This window comes from Amblyomma americanum, chromosome 5 (genome assembly GCF_052857255.1).
Source record: "Amblyomma americanum isolate KBUSLIRL-KWMA chromosome 5, ASM5285725v1, whole genome shotgun sequence".
Taxonomy (NCBI): Eukaryota; Metazoa; Arthropoda; class Arachnida; order Ixodida; family Ixodidae; genus Amblyomma; species Amblyomma americanum.
Genome location: NC_135501.1, coordinates 78540835 through 78564512, shown reverse-complemented (window position 1 = coordinate 78564512; position 23678 = coordinate 78540835).

Sequence of the window (23678 nt, the reverse complement as noted above, 5' to 3'; positions counted from 1 at the left end):
GCATACAGTGTGAGTTTCCAGCTAAAAAGGCTCACCAGTGCTGATTTCCCTGGGGAGTTAATCACCTCTGTGCTAGAGGCCCTTGCCAGTGAAGCCAGGGGCGTACCTGAGCACCGCCGTAGGAAAGAAGCGCAACGCAAAAGACCCGTTGCCATCCCATACTACCACCAGATCTCGCATCGCTTGAAAAAAGTGGCTCAGAAGGACGACGTGCCGGTGGTCCTCACCCCACGCCAAAAACTGGCCGGCCTATGCAACAAGGTACAGGGAAAGGACAAAGAAGAATGCGGTATCAAGCACGCAGAAAGTTTTGTCCCGTGCAAAAGGGGGGGTTGTTTACCGTATACCCCTGTCCTGTGGCAAAAGCTACATCGGACAAACTGGACGTTGTATAAACGTCAGACTCCAGGAGCACCACGCAGGAGTAGGCGCATTGGCGGGGGGAGGGCATGTGGCCGACCATTGTCGCCACTGCCGTGGTTGCACGCCTCGGTTCCGCGATACCACTATCCTCAGAAAGTTTCGGTCTAAACTAAGCCGAGAAGTGTATGAGGCCTACTGTATCAAGAAGAAGCTCGGCTCGTGTGTCAGCAAAACCTCGGTTAACCTGTCCGATAAAGAGTATTCATATCTAGATTGCATGAAGTCTCGTACACGCCCGCGCACGAGTGTTACGTGATGATCGTTCGTCATGTTACCACGTGATTACGATGATTGTATAAATGTGACGCACTGTTGTAATAAACGCGCTCTGTCCTGTTGGTTTCTTCCTCGTCTCTTGTCTTTTTTGCGCGGTTTCAAGATGCACGCCAGAGGACGTTTTAGCGTACCGTGTCTCCTGTAACAAGTTACCGTAAGGCTAAAACAAGTGATGATGATTGCAGATGGACAGGTTTTAGGGAAAAAGTACGGATGCATTGTAATGATTTCTATGACTTGAGATGCTACACTTTAATAATATTTTTCTCTGCATATAAAGGAGTACCGACTACACTTCAGCTAACAGCCGACTGAGCGGCTTTTAAAATGTGCACGTGAAGCTAGACACCTTTGCCTGCCCTGGCCGGTAGACAATTTCACCACGTAAACCTCAGTTAGCTTGCATACACAGTGGACATTGCTTTGCGAGTTCTGTAAAAAGAGCACAACTACGACACTTGTTTGCCGTGCCACATCGTCGCTGCTTTATGCGTTTGGCTGCTTTATGCGTGTGAACACAGTGGCGCCATCTAGTGGCAGTAAGTTAAAGCGCGCCAACTCCGGGCTGGAGAAACTTTTTATTTTCTGCAATTACTGATGAATATACCAAGATAATTACCAGTCTTTTTTTTCGAGGAAAAAATGCATGAACATATAGAATAATGGTAAATCGGGCACAAAACTGAAGAGCTGCAGTGTGGTCGTCGCTATTTGGCTATATACACGTCAGGCTTAACTGCTCAAAAATCGGCAAATAATCTCAAAAACATGGCCTACTTGTTACTCAAACCTCGACGTATGAGTGAGAGTTTGCAAATTAAAAGCGAATGTATTCATGTATAGCGAGAAATGGCGCCAAAGAACGCGGTGGCGGTGCAGTATTTGGTCCGAAGCGGCCGTGCAGGGCGCCGCCATGTTTGTTTACGAGCGAACGCTAACTCTCCGCAACGTTAAAAGAGATTCCGTAAAGTGCTTGCGGGCCGGTAAGTGGCAGCGCATGCGCAGACGTCGCTTGCCGGGCCCGGTAAGCAGTAAGACGGTAACGTAAACACGGTAACGATATGCTATAACTCTCTAATGATATGCTATAACTAGGGAGTTATAGCATATCGTTACAGTGTTTACGTGGTGCTACAACTGTGGTGCCCGTGGTGCTACAACTGAGGCTATCACCGCAGCCGAACAGCCTCGTATTAAACTTCACCGCACTCTTGCTCTGTACATTGCAGAGTGCCGACTTCGTTCACTTCCATCTGCTCCATCCAGCGGCACTGCCCGCTCATCATCGTCTTCTACATAGCACTAATCCGTGCTTTCGCAGTGATTGGGATGTAAACAACCTCTGTAGATTTGTGTTGTCGGCAGTAGCCTCGACATCGCCAGGCGTTTCGAATTATCGTTTAGAATAAGATATTTAAACGGTTGCTATGTTTTGCCGACTTTTGAAGTATCTTTATATCAGTGTTTTGAAATCGTTTGGCGGCTTTTTTCATCTCCCATGTATTCGGTGAATTTCGCTAATCTGACGTTATGCGCAAGGCTGAGCCAATTTTGCTTTATTGTTTTCTCTATCCAGCACAAGTGTTTCTAGGATTGTGTTCTACATTCCCATTTTCAGACATAACGCAGCTACAACAATTCACACCTGCCTCAGACGCAAACCGTAATTTAACTTCACCTAAACCTAAGATTATACATAGCACTCCGTGCTTGCAAGGCATACGTGACCGCTTGTTGCTTAACCTGACCATATACCGATTGCTTTAGTCCCTTTAAAAGAATCGCTTTGGGATAGGTGAAGTGCCTGGTGATATTCACGACATCGTTAATGTGGTGGTCTGGCTCAAATATCCCACTTACGCTTGACGCTGTGGAAAAGCGACCTCGCATGTCACGTGATGTGTAAGGTCGCATGTGACGTGCCACCAGACGGGTGATGTGCCATGCCTGCGCGCAGGCACGCCTGGCTGGATTGGGCGACACTCCTTCAACGCTACAATTCTCAGAAAGAGCTCTAGCGATGCAACAAGTATCTTTTCAAATAAATTTGCCTTTAAATCTGACGTTTTGGAAACATGTAGATTGTGACATTCCCTGTGTGTGCATCGAGTTGGGGCTTAAGGCCGCCCCTCTTTTCCCAGAACGAAGGGACCCGCCGCCGTGACAGCGGCATCATCAATTACCCAGCCATGCTCTTTGAGTGACGACCAGAACAACCGGACCCGCCGCCGCCGCCGCGGGGAAACAGGCTTTATCCTCCCCAATTTCCGGGCACATTCCAGGACAAGGGAGCTGTCAGCGGGCCAGAGCGCGCCGTACCACAGCCGACGCTATGCGCTACCGCGAAGACAACATTCTTTCCCTCCTTCCCCTTTCGATGTGGGCTATCGCCGGGAAGGCACCCACAGCTTCCCGCCGTGCCTCGTGAACAAAAGCGCATTCCCAGAAGGGCCGTGACGGACACCTGTCATGGCGGACAGGCAGTACTCGCCAAGAATGTGGAAAGACAGGCGCTAGTGAATTAGCTCCGAAGAGAGAGCCTGTGTATACTCTCACTTGAGAGAGAGTGGTGGCGTTTTTGTTGTTTATTTAGTTTGTATTGTTAACAGACTCTGGGTTCGAGGCTAAGCCCAACCCAAGGGGTTGTGCCCATCTCGCATGTTATTTTGGATTGGAGAATTGATGCTTTGGGCGGGCCACTGGAAATGACCGCCCTTAGTCATTTGTTAATCAAGTGCTTAAAAGCACATGTAAACGGATGCAGTCCAGTCTGAGCTGGGGCTCCATGCTTAGCATGTAATGTGATGCTACTTAGGCACTAACCTGCCCGGTCGATGAGTAAAGTAGTGCAAAGTTTGTTCTTTTGTAAATTCAGTTCTGCTTTTTCCAGTTTAACTGTCTGTATATGTATGTTGTAAAATTATGCTCTGCTGTCATCATCTACAAGCTCGCCTCCTGTTCATCTTCCAAGCCGAACGACACTAGAGGAAGGGTTTGTGAACCATCCTCGAAGAAACGGACGACTATTGAAATTCTACTGCAACGCACGCTCAGGACGACATCGTTCGCCAAGAGGGCCTTCAGCGCCGAAGCCCGACGGCGTGCAGCTTCTGCCAGCAACCGCTCGAGCCCAACTCCGGAGCCACTCCATCGCCCCCATGAAGTCGTCGGCACGTAAGCTCGGACGCCCCAGCCTCTGATGTATAATCTTAATCATGTATAATTATTGAATATACCTGTTTGTTTAAACTGAGCCATACGGTGTCTCTTTGCCTCTCCGTCCCGTGTGGACCTGCGCATTATGGGGGTCATCACAAGATTGATCCGTCGGTTGCTATGACAACAGGCAGCACATTGCGCAGCTGTCAATGGGTAGACAGCAGGCCAGAGGGAGTGAATGCCGGAAGTGATATATATTGAAGTTCAGAGTTGAGGGAGAAAGCAATAGGGCATAGCAGTTGCGCGGTTCGTTTTTTCACTTTTGTCGCAGGCGCGGAGGAGGTCGATTATAGTTAGGGGTCGTGAGGGAGCGTCGAAGGAATGGTTCTGGCCGCGTTGTAACCGCAAGTTTGTTCCCTTGGTTTTCAGAGGCATGTTTTTGCGTTTTGTCGTGCTGTTCAGGTAGTAGTTTTGACGTCACTCCGCCAGTGAGAAAATATTTCACCACCTTACAGTGCTTTCTCAAGATTCAGTCTATAATAGTAGCTCGGCATTCCGTGAGCTTTGTCATGTAGGCGTTATTTGAACTTGACGGGTTAAATTTTAAACTGAAGTGAGTATTTTTATCCAACGAGTTGTTTTCATAGCATTGCCATACACTCTAAAGTTAACTGCTGCCATTAGTGAAATACCCCGGAGCCGCCGCGGTGCCTCAGTAGTTAATGGTGCTTGGCCCGAAAAACGCGGCTTCGATCCAGGACCCGTTGGCCACATTTCGATAGACGGGAAATTCTAGAAGCCCGCATACTGAGCCATGTGAGAGTGCACGTGAAAGAATTCCAGATGCTCGAAAATATCTGGAGCTCTCCACTACGACCTCCCTCATAGCCAGAGTCGCTTTGGGACGTTAAACCCCATAAAACCGAATGAGTTATTCCCCCCCCCCCCCCACAACAATAACGAGTGAAATAAAGTTATGGTGAGATACATATTTCCTTTCGTGGTTTTTGTGCAAAAAACGTTTTTAAGGTGGTCGTTCGTTATTTTGTTCAGTGAAGAGGGCTAAGTCGGGCTGGTTGGTGAATGCTGATGGAAACGATTGAACATCGCCACCGGTACGGAAGAGAACGCAGACACCAGCGCATATTTATGTGCTTCTTCTGTTCCGTCCGTTAGCGCATTTCAGTCGTTGGCAGCAACATGTATATTTTGTTTGCCAATAGTCAAAGTAATTCAAAATATTCAGTTCGCAACAAAAATTTGATACTCGCACACCCTAAGGTTCTCGCTTTGAAAGAACAAAAATTGCTCGCTTTTTTCTGAGCATGCCTCCTCTCTTCGTTTCTTCAACAGCCATTTTTCTTGAAAGCCAATTAATTCAGTCCTTGCCTAGCCTCTCAGGCGCCAATAAACGCCGTGCAGGCCAGCCAAGAAAGACTATGTGGATCGAGTACTGAGCAGAACAGAACGGCGTCAGAGACATGTTTGGCAGTCCATGTTCTTGGTGCCATCTGACTCCCCCTCTCGAGCATGTTTTTTTTTCTTTGAAAAAGGCCAGTTCTGCACTTATCTTGTAGGCGTTGGCCTGCCTACAAATGGGTGCAGTAGCGTGCGTTTTCTCTCGTGCGTGAATGCTGACGAGCTTGAGAGTATTAGAAAAATGCAAGGTGCGATAGGAAGAAATGCGAACAGCGCGGCGCCGACGCGCTGCGCAGTTGGAATTTATATTCAATGCATTTTTGCCTGGGTGGTAACAAGAAGATGCTAGAGTGGTACATTACCGTATTGTGGATGTCTCTAGGGTATTTGTGTAACGAGCCAAGTATAATCGTGACGGAAATAAATTGCAACATCTGCGGGCGTAGGCGCTGCGCTGTTCGCACTTTTTTCTATCGCGACGGCATACTTTGAGATGTAAGTTGAACGAAATAGTGAAATTTTTTTTCGCAGCGTAAATATGAAAAAAAGAACTGCTAGTAGATCAGGTCTACTCCGCTGAGCAGATTGTTGACGAATACGCCGTTACCGTAACGGCAATGTGTGTCGCAAGTAAATGACAAGATAATTCAAGATGACTTAATTCGAGGTAAATACCTTTTTTATCTTGGCACGGCCATTTTCGCAAAAACATTCTTAATTTTGTTGGGTGGCTGAGCAGTTCGGTGCACGCAACTCAGTTGGCCAAATTGTTGGCATTTCGTTACGTTCTCCGCTCCGTAACAATTAAAGAATTTTTATTCGAACATAAAATGAAGTGCCCATAAGGTGATAAGCGAGGCTGAAGAGAAAAACAAAAACACGCACGAAATCCGCCTACCAGCTGCTCGCTTATAGCTAGCGAAAAATACTCTAGTTTTGTTAATCATTACCATTGAGGTAAACAATTGGTATATTTATTTCACTGCCGATCAGAGCGCACGCGCATCCCTTAAAAAATGTATTGAGTCGGGCGTCACACGTCGGAACATTGAGGCGATCACTAAACTTTTCTCACAAGCGTCTGCATAACGCAGCTGTTGATGTCAGTCACGAAATAATTTTTTACATTACCTGACTTGCGGAGGGCTTTACTGGCAAAAAAAATGAACATAAAATTGAGCTTCGTTAGCGCGACTCAACAACTCCAGTCAAAAGCATTTTTGAACGAGAAAGAATAAATGAATGGAATTTTTTCATATATCGGGACTTTTGACTATAAAAATCTACCGTCTACAGGCAATTGCATTTATTTTTTTTTGCTATCGGCGTTTTGCCATCAACTGTTCGATGCGAGTGATGGAAAACTTTTAAAAGGCTTTACTACACATTGAAAGGATCGACCATTACCTTCAATATTTTCATTACAGTACCTTGCAATTTTCCGATATTAATTTTTTTTAAGAATGCAGGGTATATGTGTCCAGGAAATCTGTATAATTCCACTGGCAGCTCTTGGCCATTGGTGTTCACAGAACTATTGTGGCAGCCCTCGACGCAACAATAAGTTTCTGAATTCTTCGTCGCGGAATTCCAGCCGTGACGCGCAACGAGTGGCAGCCCCTATTTTGCGCACTTGCGAGCAGGACTGCAAGTGCACACAATGAAAGAGAGTGACAGCGGCGCGAGCAGCACGCGTACCAGCCGAGACGTTGCTGACTCAATGCGCTCTGCCGGCGACGTGCCCGGATAGAAGTTCGGAAATTGCAGCGAGGGGAGAGGCGGCGCTGGTGCGGTGGGGGCAAACTTTAGGTGCGCTTCGCGATGTTCGGCGGCGTATCGTTTACAGATGCCAATCTCGCATTGCGCTGTACATTCCGAGGACTCCGACCATAGAATGAACTTCGAAGAAACCCGCATCCTCGGAACCGAAACAAAATACCACAAAAGGCTCCTTTTGGAATCCTGGCATATCCAAACCACCCCGAACAATATCGACCGCACAAAAGGAAACCTGCCCCCAGTATATGCCCAGGGACTTCGCTCTTTAACTCAACGAAAAAAAAGACTCGCTATTCAGCACCTCCCTGCAGTGCGCCAGCAGACTAACAGCCTAAACCCCCTCCCTCTCCCCCGCACCTTTCGCGTCACAGCTGTCGTTCCTTTGACCCCCCCCCCTCCCCTCTATACTTAAAAGAGGCTAGCTACTGCCCTCAGTCACCCCTGATGAAGGAGCCTGGTCGGCTTAGAAACGTTGGGTTAAAGCAAAATTTTTGGTTGGAGATGTGCAGTTCATTATAAGTCTTCAAACCCAACCAGACAGGCAAGTCTGCAAAAAATGTTTAGTTTTCAGTAAGTTAAAGCGCGCCAACTCCGGGCCGGAGAAACTTTTTATTTTCTGCAATTACTGATGAATATAGTAAGAGATTTACCAGTCTTCTTTTTCGACGAAAAAATCAAGAAAATATAAAAAAATTTCAATCGAGCAGAAAACTGAAGAGCTGCAGTGTAGCCGTTCCTATTTGACTATGTACACAACATATAGTTAGGCTTGACTGCTCAAAAATTGGCAATTATCTCAAGAACATGGCCTACTTGTTACTCAAACCTCGACGTATGAGTGAGAGTTTGCAAATTAAAAGCGAATGCCTTCATTTATAGCGAGAAATGACGCCGAAGAACACGGCGGCGGTGCTGTATTTGTCCGAAGCGGCCGTGGAGGGCGCCGGCATGTTTGTTTACGAGCGAACGCTAACTCTCCGCAACGCTAAAAGAGATTCGGTAAACTGCTAGCGGACCGGTAAGTGACGGCGCATGCGCGGATGCCCCTAGCCGAGCCCGGTAAACAGTAACGTAAACACGGTAACGATTGTTTTTTAGCAGCGCAGGGGACAAAGGACGAGACAAGTTCACAGACACGGCACAGACACGGTAACGATATTCTATAACTCTATTGTGAATATTGATACAACCGCTAAATTTATCATGTACGCAGATGATACGAGCATACTGCTAACAGGAAGCACTGTCGATGAACTTGTCGATGTTGCAAATGTATTGTTGGCAAAATTTGATGAGTGGACGGGTAAAAATAGTCTACAAATTAATGCAAGCCAAACAAAAGTTTTCTTTCGAAGTTAAAACAAATGAACAGCTACAGAAACAACCATCTATTTAAACACTATTCCTCTAAAATTTACTTCCACTATTAAGACGTTAGGGGTTATTTCCAAGAAAATATGTCATGGGATGCTCAAGTAGACAGCATTCTAATCAATCTGGCTCAGGTAATAGGGCTTGTATACCGCAATCATTATGTAGTGCCACCAAAGGTTATGTTATTCTATAACGCCTTGTTTTCATCTCGACTTAATTATTGCCATTTAGTTTGGGCTACAACAACGTATGGAAATTTGTAGAAGCTTCACAAATTACAGAAAAGATATTTGAGAGTAATGGAAAATGTACCTTTTAATTCACATACATACCACTTGTTCAGCAAATACAACGTATTCCCTGCTACTATATATTTTGATTATGTTCTCTTTAAGGCTTTTAAGAATGAAAAAGCAAATAATGGTACACGTCTACATAATCTAGAGAGGTTACAAGAAAATACTGCTTCACGCTAGACACGCTACAATGAACTCTGGAAAGTGGGAACCTTTAAAACAACAATTGGCCTCCAAGCTTTACAAAACAAGTTACCCAGAGTGTTAAAGAGATTACATTGTGCACATATTCAGTTTGAAAAGAGGACTGTTCAAGAACTTCGCAAGAATTTTATTACACAGTAAAAGTTTCTCTGCCTTTTATATGATTTCCTTGTCGCGTTTCTCATTCTAGATTTACTTATTTCTTTTTATCTTGTTCAAACAAGCAATGAATATAATTTATTCATTGCCTTACTCATCACCATTTCATTCCTGGTTACTGTTATTAAAACTGCCTGAATGACCTCTTGCTTGCTGCTTTTTTGATGGTTTTGTTTGTTTGTTGATACAAAAAATGAAATGAATGAATGCATTCTTGGGTATAAACTTGCGTTTCTTTTATGTAGTTATTTATCTGCAGTTTCTTAGTTATTACAATTTCTTCTTGTTTTTTGAGTAATGTGCCATGCCTTGCTTCAAAATGTATAAGGGGGCCGGCGGCCTTGACAAGCTGTCCTATGAGGCAGCTTTTATTGCCGGTCTCCCGTGTGATATCATATGGCGCAAATAAATATTATTAAAATTATTATTAACATTATTATTACAAATTAATCGAAAATTTTTTACTGCCGCGAGTGAATTTCGAACGCGGGGCGGCGAGAACCGATCAGTTTTGCCGGTCACTGCGTTCGCCAACTGCAACACCGCCGCAGCCGAACATTCTGCGTCTTACACTACCAGTCTCTTCTCTTGCGCTGTGTTTGGATATCGCCGTCTTATACCCCTGTCACACGGGCACTTGTAAGGCCTTAGAAATTAATGTCCTTTGCCCCAAAGGCGCGTGACGCGCATCTACACGGCAAAGCGTCGAGACCTTTGCGATAAAGGTCCGTAGCAATAAAGGCGGCCGTCAGCGGCCTTAAAGTTGCTTAAAGGAGCAACCCAGACGGCAGCGCCAGCTAGCGAGCTCAAAGAATAAAAAATTGACGCAATTTTAATTTTGAAACCGTAAAAAAATATCTAATTTATCTTATTTAATGGTTAATTTTGTGTTACAGTGCACTTAACCGTAGAGGAGGCTATGACTAAAGACATCCACACTGCTAAGAAAGGACTTGAACGCTTTCGCAGCCGCATCGACACACACGTGCTTGCGCATCTCGCTTTGCTGTTTTTTCTTCGTTTGCTCTTTGTTGTGTGCGTGTTTTGAGTTTGCTTGTGTGCACAAAGACACAAGCAACAAAGCACGCTTCTCGAACACAACGAGGAGCCGAACGGAAAAGTGCGCTTACCGTGGTCGGACCGAGAACGATGAAAAAAACAACAACTTTGTTTCAAAATATCCGTTTCTCACCGTCAGAACGCTCGTTTATTATCGTGATAGCTACTTTTTCCAACATAAACGAAAGCACTCTTAGCTGAAGTGCTACCGACTGCTTTAATTTCATAATGTTACTAGCGCCGCTTCACACACAGCGGTGACTTTTGGCATTCACGGAGGTCGCGTTCTAGCTCCTTTAGATTTGCCGTGTAGCAGCGTCGCTGCTCCTTTTCGGTTTTCCTCCTTTAGTGCAGTAAGACAACTTTACGGCAAAGGCCGAGAAGAAGTCCCGTGTGACTGGGGTATTAATCAGCTGCATCCGGGCGCAACGGAACCGAACAACGAAGCAGCACTGAAAACCGAAGTGCTAGCACTCCTAATTGCATTTGGCGAAACCATGCTAAATCATCCGAAATTTGTTTTTGTGCCACTCTTTACCTGTGCCGTGCGCTGTGCTTTTAACAAAACTGGTGTAATTCCTTAAGCTGGCTGAAGGCATTAAAGAATGTACCTGATCCTCTGCAGAAGTAGTTGTAGTAAATGGTTTATTAAAATAGTAGTAAAAAGGAAGGAAAAAATTTTTGCTAGCCCCGGCATCAGTCATCGATACTGAAGCACCTGAGCTGGGGCAGCGGAAATAAAGGATAGCAGGCAGAAAGGAGAAATGAAATGAAAGAGGTGAGGGGACAGGAAGAGAGGATAGAATCTGCAAAAGCTCTGATGTCAGTTATGGGAGTTTTTGTCCGCGTATGGAGAGACCCTTCGCCAGGACTGAGAAATTAGCGGTTGTAAGTTTGTTTTTAAGACAGCCTGAGACATGAGTGCGGCCGTAACCTTTCCGGGCCGTTTTCGCAGAGGCGCTGACTTCGTCATTCTTCACCGTAAGGAGCAGAAAAAATTGGCGGTGGTTACGCGATAGCTAAAGCTGGCCGAGTGAAAATTGGTCACGTGACCAACCACGTGACGAACCAAGTGATCAGCCACGGCACTGCGCCGCCGGCAGCTGCTATGCTTCACGTAACCGACAATATGACAGTGTGGCGGCGCTCCCAAGCTGAAGGCTCGAAATGCTACAGTAATGTAGCTATCGCTACAAACAGCGCATTCAAGAAGCAACCACGATACGAAGAAAAGTAAAAGTAAGCAAAAATAAAGGCAGGCAAAAGCACAGGAGAAGACCCCTCCCCACTGTCCTCTTCTTCCTCCCCTTTACCAAATTGGAACCGGCTGCCCATGTAGGTCTTGAAAAGGAATTTCTCCCTACCTGTGCACCTGCTCACATCATCTTTGGCCCTTCACCTTGCCGCCCCTCATCCTTCTTCATCCACTTGATGCTGCGAGCAGTGCGTCTTGTTCTCGTAGCCTTTGTGGGAGGAACACTGCCGAAAATTGGGTCCAAAGGGTAGGGTGCAATTCAAGAAGATTTTGTTTAAGACGATTTCCAATTCTTGCTTATTTGTTTTAAAATCAGCGGCAACAGCAATGGCATATCGCTTTAAGCATGCGGCTCGAGGACGGTGTGTGATTCGTTCCCCAGTGCCGCCGTGTACCCACGTGTTTCCAATGGGTAGAAGATTTCTCGAAGCCTGGCGCTTGGTTTGTTTGCGTTGAAGTGCTTGCAAAATGGTCTTTCACCTAACCATGGGTTGAAGAAAACACTTAATCCCATTGCGCTTGATGGGAGGTTGCCATTGCACTATTAAAGGCCGAATTTTAAAACGCTCATTACCTTGCTAAGGGCGCCGCACACATCGTTAAGCAACCTGACGTCAATTCTAAAACGTGCCTTACTAAGGGGCCCTAAGATAGGGCCTCCTTGGTCCTTCTTGATGCTTAGGGAGCCGGCATGGTACCTTCATGCTTCCTAACTTCGCTCCTCTAACTGAACAGTTGCTTTCCCACAAGGGAATACACGCAGTACCTCGCGCAGAGCTGTGCATACGAACCGCGCGCAGCTCGTATGCACACGGCCCGAAGCAGTTCTGCGCAAGCGTAGCGAAGACAGCCGTCGAGCCAGCCGAGCAGTCGCGAAGCGCCCGCCTCGCCCTTTTCTTCCTCTGGCGCGTGAGTTCCGTTGGGTTTGTTTTGTGAGTTCATGATAATGCTGTCTCGCACGTATGTCTCTGTCTACCGCTGTTTTGAAGCCTGCCGAAGGTTTTTTACGCCGCGCAGCTGTGCTTCTGCACGGCGATGTTTATAGACCTCCCGTGCCGCCTCGGCTGCGGAGTCTCGCCGATCACCTCAACCCATTGGAGCTCTACAATGACCACGAGTTTTCAGCACGCTACCTCTTCTCCAAAGAAGCTGTGCTAGCCTTACTGGCGGAGCTGCAAATCAGGGACAAGGCAGACAACAGAGGAGCTGCGCTGCCACACGCACTCAAGCTGCTCATTGCACTCCGCTTTTATGGGACCGGTGCCATGCAGACTGTTGTGGGGACCTTGTTAATGTGTCGCAGCCTGCAGTCTGCAGCAGCATTTGGGAGATGACGCAACTAACATGTTTGCGTCTGTTCCCCAAGTACGTGAACGTGCCGAGCTCTACGGAAGCAAGGGTAGCGATGACGAAATTTTATAAGATCGGTGGGTTTCCCGGTGTCACGGGGTGCATTGACTGCACCCATGTGGCCATCAGAAGCCCCGGTGGGGATGACGCGGAAGTCTACGGGAAGAGAAAAGGTGTCTTTTGGATAAATGTGCAGGTATGTGAGCGCCATACACTCTTTGAATAGTGCCTGTCTATGTTTACTCACTGCAGTAGTTACCAATAGTTATGTAATATTATTGATTTATTTGTGTGAAGGACACTACGTGATGGTAAATGTCAGCGAAATAACTGCCATCAGGGCAGCTTGAAACATCAAACCCGTACACTGCTAGTGCAGCATCAATGCACTTCACATTAAACTACATACCCTCTCTACATCGCTCACAAAGAAGTCTGCTAATTTTTCTTTCTTTTACCGGCTGTAACAGGCCCTTCGCTTCAGTTCTAGGTTGTCGTCGCTAGGTAGCCCTGCTCCATGCATGATAACTGAATTTTTAACAACAGTAAGGTCATGGTTAGGTTCGAGGACAAACAAGTACCTGGCACTCTACTTGGTACCAGGGACACGCATGTTTGCCTTATCTCATGACACCACTGAGAAACCCTCAAATAGCTGCAGAAAAAAGGCAAGCAAAACAATTTGCGTTCGTGATTTGAAGTATACAAGCTTATTATTTTGTCTTCCTTTTCTTATAGGTACAGCAGGAGCCACATAAAACCTCGCAACTTTATTCAGCTTGCGTTTGGAGTGTGGAAAAGAAGGTTTGCGTGTTTGAACAAGAAAGTGGAAACCAAACTTTAAATAACAACTGCAATCATCACAGCATGTGCAGCTCTCCAAAACGTTGCCTGCTCTTTAAGGAACCCACTTCCTAATGAAGATAAGCCAGAACTTGAAGAGGATGATGAAGCAGTGTCAAGTGTGGCACGCTGCATAGATCCCGCCTTACCGATCTTTGCTGCACGAGGAACCAAAGTGACGCAAACGACAGTGAAATGGATTCTGATTAGAGGTAATGATGGGCGAGTAATGCAGTGTAGAATTTTTGCCTGTACTTAGGAGGCTGAAAAAAAGCTATTATTAACTGTAAATGACATCCACAAAATAACAGCCCAATGTGTCTGAGTCCAGTAGAACTTTGTTTTGCTCTTTATGGAATATTCTAGCCGTTGCAGTTGGTCCTCTTCACTGCCTCAAGCTGCTTGGAAGGAACTGCTTGTTTGAGTTGCTCAGTTTTTAGTTTCGCTCTCAAGTCCCTCATTTTCATTTTGTGAATGGCACTTCTCTTGTGCCTTTCATCCACATATTGTTCTTGTTTTGCTGCATGCTCATCAATAATCGTCTGCATTCTTGATTTGTGTTCGATGTGCCTTTCGCTTTTATCATCCTCCGCCGCCCGAAGACGAGCGTCGAGCTCAGCAGACAGTGCCTGCTCGACAGCAGCAGCTTGACCTTGTCTGTGGCGCACTGCAGGCTCTGCTACTTCATCCAGGCTGCATGGTGGTGCAGCACTAATGCCAGGTGCTGGTGAGGCCAGCAGCGTGGCATCAGAAAGTCTGTCTTCGCTTTGGAAGATCACTGTAGACTCTGCAAGAAATGTAAATAAAGCATTATATATTCCAGTTTGTTGCAGATTGCTATTAGGCATTTTTCGTACTGTGTACGACTACCAACCAGGCATGCAATACGAGCTTTGTGGTCATTGTTTAAGGCAATGCAGCTTGCAAACTGCGACTTCTGGCCATCAGCAAGCAAATAAGTTAGCCTTGCCTCGTATACTGGCGATAGGTTTGCATGCAAAAACCGCCCGTCTTCTTGTGAATAGGACGGGCGAGAATAAACACTTGCTAAATGGCCTGCAGGACAGTGGTGCACCAAACAAACAAAAGCGGCAGCGGTATAGTAAGTTTGTATACATGAGGGGCTGACAAACGAAAGGGTTCTTTCTCACACCAGAGGTGCCCCACGGGAGGCGGTCTTTCGATGATTTACGATGCTAGAACTGAATTGTGACGAAATTTTATATAGAGAAGTGTACATTCCATCCTTGATTGGTACCTGGACTGCATGACAGGCCCTCCAACTTCGGGAAGGCAAATAAATGCTCCCCCTAAAAGGCACGCAAAAAAGCGTCAAAATTATTTAAAAACTACGAAATTCCTAGCAATGGCCTCGAAATGACTAGTTCCGTTCTACGCATCCCGCCCAACAGCTTCTCTAGTGTACTGTCATTCCTGCATGAAAAAAGGCAAACATACAAACATTACTCGTCGTTTTGACTGAAGGAATTGTTTTGAGGATGGTTGACCTCTGGATCTCCCGATTGTTGGGCATAAAAAATGGTGTGAGGGACTGCTGCCGTTGCTGACAACAGTGGCGCCTGGGCTGGCTGGCTGTCTTACAATTCCGTCACCAACACTTCTCTGGCCCACAGGTTGGCACGACCACTGCCAATTCGTCAGGTAGAAGCACTCAAGGTGCTTTGTTACGTGCACAGGCACTACGCGAGTGCTGAAGCGGAGCTCGCTCGCATGGGAGCCGTCAAAAAAGGGACGCCGAAGCGCGGCTGGACCAGCTTAGCACACCGCGAGACACCACGCCGTTTCTGGAAATCGGCCCTTTCAACAGCCACCTATTCAATGCGCTGCACTTTCCTTTCGACGGACTGCATCCTTAGTACCCATTTCATGGCTGCATTTTATCTTCGTTTTTTTTTCCACCTCTTCCACGCTGCTCTCCTTCAGTCTTTATCTCCCAAATTCCCCTCCCTACGCAGAGTAGCATGCCAGCGATATTGAAACGCCGGCTAAATTCTCTGTTTTTCAATTAAAGAGTCTCTCTCCTATCGACGGGGCGCTTCTGGCATCGCGGTAGCCACTGTAATCGCGATGACAAGCGGAACTGAAGGTTGTGAAAAACAGTCAGACTGAAGACAAGAACGCGTCCTTGTCGCTAGCCGAGCGACGCCAAAAAATACTTCAAATATATTGACAGCAGCAAGTGTGTATCAGTAGTCCCGGCCATTGCACTCTTTACAAGACAAAGTAATCTGATTATGATAGCACCGCCAACGATCGAATCATGAGAGGCACTTTACCAACCTAGGAAAAAAATGCTGTGAACTGACACACTACTAATTGTTACTATGGACAAAACACCTACTGCCCTCAATGAGCCAATGAAACAAGCATAAAACGCAGCATCAGGTTTGCCACCTGTTATAGTGCAGTACTTACAACATTCACTTGAACGCATTCGTGCTGCACTTTCACCACGTCGACAAAACTTTCGAAGAGCTGTCGTCTATTGAGCCTAACAACATGAGTGTTAAAATGCAGTGATGAATACACGATTTTATATTTTCAATGCACTGTGCAAGAACCATGTACAAGTATGGGTGAGGGAGCTCCAAGTATGAGCGTCCGGGAATCACGCACGTGACTGCTTGAACGAAAGTACCTGGAAGTTACATTGCTTTGTACTGTTAATGCGAACGCATTAACTGTCACCTATGTGTGTGTGGTCACTGTACGCGCTTAATAAAAAATGTACCTTTCAAGCTAAACAGTCTCTTTATAATTTATAGTAGGCACGCGCTTTCTTGTAGCTTTTTTAGTAGCAGCCCATGGTCGTAGCCTCACTCCGATGGGGGAACTTTTAATAAAAGTGCGCAATCCATAAAGGAAAAAAAAAACTGTGGACGGAGCATCCGGCTAGAGACTTGAAACCTAGTCGTAAAAAGTAAAAATGCATTACAAACAAGAGAGTCGGTCACCCCATGACCACGCCACGTGATAGCGTGTGGTGATATCTAGCGCCGCAGGGCGCGCGCATGCGCGGACTAGCGCGGCAGATAGACTGTAGATCAACCTCCTTGCTGTACACGCCCGCGCCACGGGTAGCGCAGACGCGCGCACTAGAGCATACCTACACCAAATTAATAAGGACATGGAAAGTGAGAGAAGCGCAAAACGGGACAAATGGACAGAGAAAGACAGACACAACACAGGCGCTAGCGCCTGTGTTGTGTCTGTCTTTCTCTGTCCATTTGTCCCGTTTTGCGCTTCTCTCACTTTCCATGGATCACCGTTACCGACTCGCCCAAGTTTCTACCCTTGTAATAAGGACAGACTAGGAGAGCGGAAAAACAGGGGAGGGAGCGGCTTAACGAGCGCTTGGCTTGCGAAGGTTGGCCGCTTGGCGTCAGGCTCCCTCAGTTTTTATTCCTCCATGGCGGATTTGTACGGCGCGACACAACATCCAAAACCAAAGCAAGGATACTGTAGCAGGGACGTGCGCCTTGTCAACACACCGAGAGAGGACGCCACACGTTTCTGGCCGATGCTGATGATGCATGATGAATAGCAAAAAAGCGCAGGTAAACTTTTGTTTCATTGAAAGTAAAATACCTTATATTTCTTGAAAGCTGTGACACTACGCTACCTGAATCTCCGAGAGCCTGTCGATATATTGTAACTTACGGCTGTGGTGAGCGATAAAGTTGGGTATTGTTGAAGACATCGCTATATGCTCCATGCTATCATAGCTCATTGCCGGCGGTAAGCGCGGTATGTAAGCAACATTGATGAAACTGTACTAAAAGAAACTTTAAGTAGCATTTAACATCTAGGCGAGAGAGCTAATTAATCTATAACTTTCATGCACGACGAGGTATAAGTTTTTATTTTTCATTGCCATTCAGCTACGCGCTGCCGGCGGTCGCGAGATGGCGCGAAACCGGAAACGGTATCGCACCGAAGCAATCAAATTCAACTCCGAGATGTCAAAATTTCCCCCAGTTCCTGATAGTTCACGCTGTTAATAAAATTGCTCTAGTGGCCGCGCAGTGTTCGTAATAAAAAAAAGTGGCTAGAGACAACATACGTGAGGAATATGAACAAAAAAAGAAACTCTCCTCCGGATATCTGCTTGTACAGGTGAAGTCCAAGAAGCAGAGTGATGTATTATAAACATAGCAGGAACTTACTGACCTTGACATTACAGTAACGTCTCACAGAAGTCTGAACAGCGTTCAGGGAGCAATTTCTGAGTGGTTGCTAATTTCTAAGGATGATAACGAGCTTCTCGAGAATTTGCGAGACCGAGGCGTAACATCCCTTCGCCGCATCACTACAAGGCGCAAAGAAGAAGAAATAACACCTGACATAGTCCTAACATTCGGCAGTAGTCGCCTGCCCGAGTGTGTGCGGGTTTCATTCATCAGGTGCCCAGTACGCCCATACACCCTTAACCCTGGGGAATGTTTCAAATGCCAAAGGTAGGGCCATGACAGCAAGACATGTAGAGGAAGAGGAGACCTGTGGGAAATGCGCAGAAACCGGACATAACAGGCCGCTGCCAAGCAACTGAAACAAAATGTGCTAATCGACACAGTAATCCACGCAGTGTTGCTCGCTAGTAAAAAGATGGCGCCCGGCCCTGACGAAGTACACAGTAAAATGCTATCTCACCTCTCTGAACCTGCCGCACAGGCTCTTTTAAGTTAAAAAAATAAGGTTTGGTTATCGGTTAAACTACCTGAAGCCTGGAAGAAGGCCATCATCATTCCATTTTTAAAGCCCAAAAAATCACCAACCTCTCCCAGCAGTTATAGGCCAATAGCCCTCACCAGCCGCCTTGCGTAATCATTTGAATGTATCGTAAAAATTATATTAACCTTCGGGCCAGAAGCCCGTGAGCTTCATGATGTTCATGAGTGCGATTTCAAAAAAGAAGCTCCACAACAGACCACCTAGTTCGTCTTGAAAATACTGTCCGCGAATCTTTTGTACACGAACAACACTGTCCTGCTGCTTTTTTTTCTATTTAGAGAAAGTACATGACAAAACCTGATGTTCTGGATTCTTCACGACTTGGCTGAACTTGGAATTTGCGGCAGGATGTTGAACTGCCTAAAAGACTTCCTGTCAAACCGTTCATTCCATATACGCCTCGATTCAGCCTCCTCGAGAATTTTCATTCAGGAAAATGGAGTGCCTCAAGAGTATATTTTAAACTCAACCCTCTTTGTTGTTGAAATCAATTGTATTAGTAAAATAATCCCAAGAGCCATGATGTATTCATTCTATGTCGACGATCTTCAGATAGCTTGCACGTCCTCTATCATATCAACATGCGAAAATCAAGTGCAGTTAACAATAAATGAACTTTCGACACGGGCTGACCTGAATGGTTTGTGGTTATCCTCACAGAAAGCAGTGGCCATTCTTTTCTCACTCCAACGTGGCCTGCAGACAGATCCTAAGCCTACACCTGAATGTAACCGAATTACCAGCAAAGAGTGACCACAAATTGATGGGCATATCTTTTGACCAAAAAATAAACTGACCGTGCCCCACATAATGAACCTGAAGAAGAAAGCTTCTCGATCATTAAATACCTTAAAGGTGCTTTCACGTCAAAGCTGGATATCTGAGAAGACCTGCCTTTTGACACGTCTACCGCAGCATAGTCCACTCTTGCCCAGATTATGGGTGCAAAGCGCAAAGTCTGCGTCACCCTTGTGTAAAGCACTCGAGCACTGGGCATCACGCAGAAAGAACTGAAATTAAACCTTTGTCTTCCGGGGCAAAGTGCTCGTGCCGACCTTGTTGGCAGGTCTGTGTGGCTCCACTTCCATGTGTCGCTCGAGCGCTCAACCCAAGCGTGACGCAGATTAAACCTTTGTCTTCCGGGGCAAAGTGTTCGTGCCGTCCTTGTTAGCAGGTCTGTGTGGCTCCACTTCCATGTGTCGCTCGAGCGCTCAACCCAAGGGTGACGCAGATTAAACCTTTGTCTTCCGGGGCAAAGTGTTCGTGCCGTCCTTGTTGGCAGGTCTGTGTGGATCCACTTCCATGAGTCGCTCGAGCGCTCAACCCAAGGGTGACGCAGATTAAACCTTTGTCTTCCGGGGCAAAGTGTTCGTGCCGTCCTTGTTGGCAGGTCTGTGTGGCTCCACTTCCATGTGTCGCTCCAGCGCTCAACCCAAGGGTGACGCAGATTAAACCTTTGTCTTCCGGGGCAAAGTGTTCGTGCCGTCCTTGTTGGCAGGTCTGCGTGGCTCCACTTCCATGTGTCGCTCGAGCGCTCAACCCAAGGGTGACGCAGATTAAACCTTCGTCTTCCGGGGCAAAGTGTTCGTGCCGTCCTTGTTGGCAGGTCTGTGTGGCTCCACTTCCATGTGTCGCTCGAGCGCTCAACCCAAGGGTGACGCAGATTAAACCTTTGTCTTCCGGGGCAAAGTGTTCGTGCCGTCCTTGTTGGCAGGTCTGTGTGGCTCCACTTCCGTGTGTCGCTCGAGCGCTCAACCCAAGGGTGACGCAGTTTGTACAGTTCAGCTCGTTCGTCCTACCTGAAATAATTACACCCAGTACATATTGTTACGTGGTGGCAAGCCAAGGAAGGCACGACGTGATGACAGAATGAAGACATGATTTTTAATGGCTCAAGTGCCTAGCGCGAGCACTCCGTCCCGCGCCACTGCACTCTTCTTCGTCTTCATAACATGACCCCGGTCCTCAGAGCGATCGTCCCGATCGATTGCTTGAATTACGAATGGTGAGGTGACGATGAGGATGATCAGGAAGGATAGAAGAAGATGAAAGGCTTGCCACAAAGATGAAGGAGATGATCTGGTGGACGGTTGCCCCCGGAGCTTCAGGTCCAGCGGTTGGTCACCCACTGCCGAAGGTCAAGGGTTGAGGGATCACCGCACAGCCTGGGCGGGGGTGCCATCTTGGTTCGGGTCGTAGTCGGGTCATCGTACGTCAGGTCCTGGTCGCCGTGTCTTGTGTTCGGGGCTGGGGACGGGGCGGGGGAAAGCGGCTGGCCGGTTCTGGTCAGTTCGAGCTGGGGTTGGGCCGGGCGGCGGAGCCCAGGTCCCCTCGGTCGACGACGAAGGCGAGCAGAAGGCGGCGATGCTCCGGGGACTAGGATGACGATGAGAACCCAGCACCTCACACCAAATGTTACGTGGTGGCAAGCCAAGGAAGGCACGACATGATGACAGAATGAAGATATGATTTTTAATAGCTCAAGTGCCTAGCGCGAGTACTCCGTCCCGCGCCACTGCACTCTTCTTCGTCTTCATAACAAAATCTCAAGGACATATCTACATACATATCTCAGCAACGGCGAAGCAGAGAAAGCCAATTCTGTCGTTCGTCTTTCACTTAGTCTTTTTCAGGAGGGCAGTAGCTAGCCTCTTTTAAGTGGGGGGTCAAAGGAATGACAGCTGTGACGCGAAAGGTGCGGGGGAGGGGGAGGAGGGTTGAGGCTGTTAGTCACGCTGGTGCACTGCAGGGAGGTGGTGAATGGCGACTTTTTTTTCGTTGAGTTGAAGAGCGAAGTCCCTGTGCATATACTGGGGGCAGGTTTCCTTTTGTGCGGTTGATATTGTTCGTGGTGGTTTGGATATGCCAGGATTCCTAAAGGAGCCTTTTGTGGTATTTCGTTTCGGTTCCGAGGATGCGGGTTTCTTCGAAGCTGATTCTATGGTCGGAGTCCTCGAAATGTTTGGCTACTGGATTGCGCTCTCTTGCTAAGTTGCGGACGTCATTTTTATGTTGCCTGATTCTTTCTTTGAAATTTTTGGTTTCGCCGATGTGGCTTGCGTCGCAGTCGGCGTATGGAATTTTGTAGGCAATGCCTTGGGCTCTTTCTCTCGGCGGCCGGTCTTTGGGAACAGGTAGGCAAAGCGCCACAGTGTATGTGGGCTTGTGCGCAACCTGGAGACCCTATTTTTTCAGGATTCGTGCGATGGTTTCGCTGACGCCTCTGACCATCACCGTGCCTCCGACATATGGTAAAGTGACGTATTTTGGTGGTGGCGTTGGTCTTTGTGCGCCGATTCTTATACAGGGGTATAAGATGGTGCCTTTTTCTCCTCTTTCGTTTTCCGAGAAGTGGGGGGAAAAAGTGGGGGCTCTCACACTCCACAGCCATGCACCCTTGCCGAAGCCAGGCTGATACCGGGATGGCGCAGATGGCGCTGCAAGTGTGGCTTCCTTCTCGCACTCTACAGCCTTCGCCCTCTCCTTCCTCTTGGCTTGGTATACTCTCTCCTCACCCGATCGAGTGTTAGTAGTTGTCCGCACTTCTACGCAGACGGTCGGTCAGTGAACGACGTGAACACGCCGTGGTAGATTACGAACTCGGAGCATCGGTGGCATGTCGACTCTGGACGACGACTGGCACAGCGCGTCATAATTCGTCTCGCCTGCCTGCCAGACCTCCACGGTAAGCAAAAACAGCTTCATAGCACTGTTTTTTTTCTTGTGCAGAGCGCTTAAAAAGATTCTTTTGTAGCATCCGGGATGTCTCACGGAGAAACGATGTTTTTGTACTTCACAAATAGGGGATATTCATGCTTAGCAACGTTTTTTGCCATTAAACGGTGCAGTGCAGGCCGGGAAGGAGGCAACAATCTCTTTAGGCACGCCTTTCGCACTGCTCCACAGACAGCAAAACGGCATCTGCTGTGAAACTCAAAGCGTTAAAAGCGCCGTGTCAAATGTACTAGTCACATGCACTAGTGTTCTGCATTTAATTCTTGGGTGCGCTCGAATCTCCTTGACCACGCCTGCCGCTTTGCTTGGCTTCACGATTTCTCAGGCTTGATTATTTATGACTGCTATGAAGTTTCGGAGCTACAGTATAAGAGTCGTTGGATAGCAGACTATTCGTTTTCTTGTCCACTGCATTTTTTCTTTGTCGCCTTCTGCAAGGGTGTATTCTTGAGATACCACCATCTAATAATGTAGCGATAAGTTGTACACTGAAGCTCTGTTTCACATCGCGTTTATTTATGTATGCGCACATGCTACTAGACGGTGGGTTCGCCATACACCTTGCCGAAAACCAAGAACATCTTGTGACTAAGGGACGAATACTGCGGTCCGCAGTCAGCGCAAGAGCCCCAAGCTCAAATGACATTTCACGGTACAATATCGTCCTGAAGACTATGGCGACGAGGCCAACAAGTTTATTGGAAAGCTTATACCCCTCTCACACGGGCATTTCAAGGGCCCTCGAACCGATAGCCTATCGACTCAAAGGCGATCGAGCGCTGCTACACGGGCAGTTTCAATGGCGATCGAGTCAATAGCCTATCGAGTCAACGGAGCAGCGCGGAACTCCATCGAGATTTCGAGGGCCTTCGAGCGATGCCCAAGGTTGCTAGCGTTGCTTCGAGCAGCGCCAAGTGCACTTTCGTACACGACACATTCACGGTACAAAAGCATGAACGAGCATTATTCACCTAGACTTTAATGGAAGCAGTCTGTACAATAATTTTTAAAATTGTATCAGAGTAGTTTTAAGCGCATTAATTTCGCATTGCGACCTTTGCGTTGTTTGCGTACTTTGCGTTGACAACATGGCGGTGCCCTGCCCGCCCGCTTCGCAGCGATAACAGCTTCTTCGCTAATCCCTCAAAACAATATCGTGTTCTAAGCTGTTGTATTCGCCTTCGATTTGGCCATTCTTACCATCGCATAAAGTTTCAAGAGACAAATAGCTTTTGTTTTTCAGATAACATGGCGATTTCCCAGGTGTTATGCCTGGCGAAGCAGCGCTCTGACGCAGTTGGACTGGCTTGGTTTTGGCTCGTCTTGTATTAGAGTGGCTACAGCAGTGTCTGCATCTGTCCGTCGCGTACGTGCAATTAAAAGGGTTTTAAACGACATGCGCATATGCGTGTCTTTAAGCATTTCGTATACATTTATCAAATATATTTGTTAATTTTGCAAAATCCAAAGTGCGAATGTGGCGCCACACAAGCTTAGCGTGACAAAGAGAACCATTTCAATGGCCATTGAGATTTGCCGTGAAGCAGCGACACAACTCCTTCGAGTTCGATGGTGATCGAGAATCTCGAAGACCC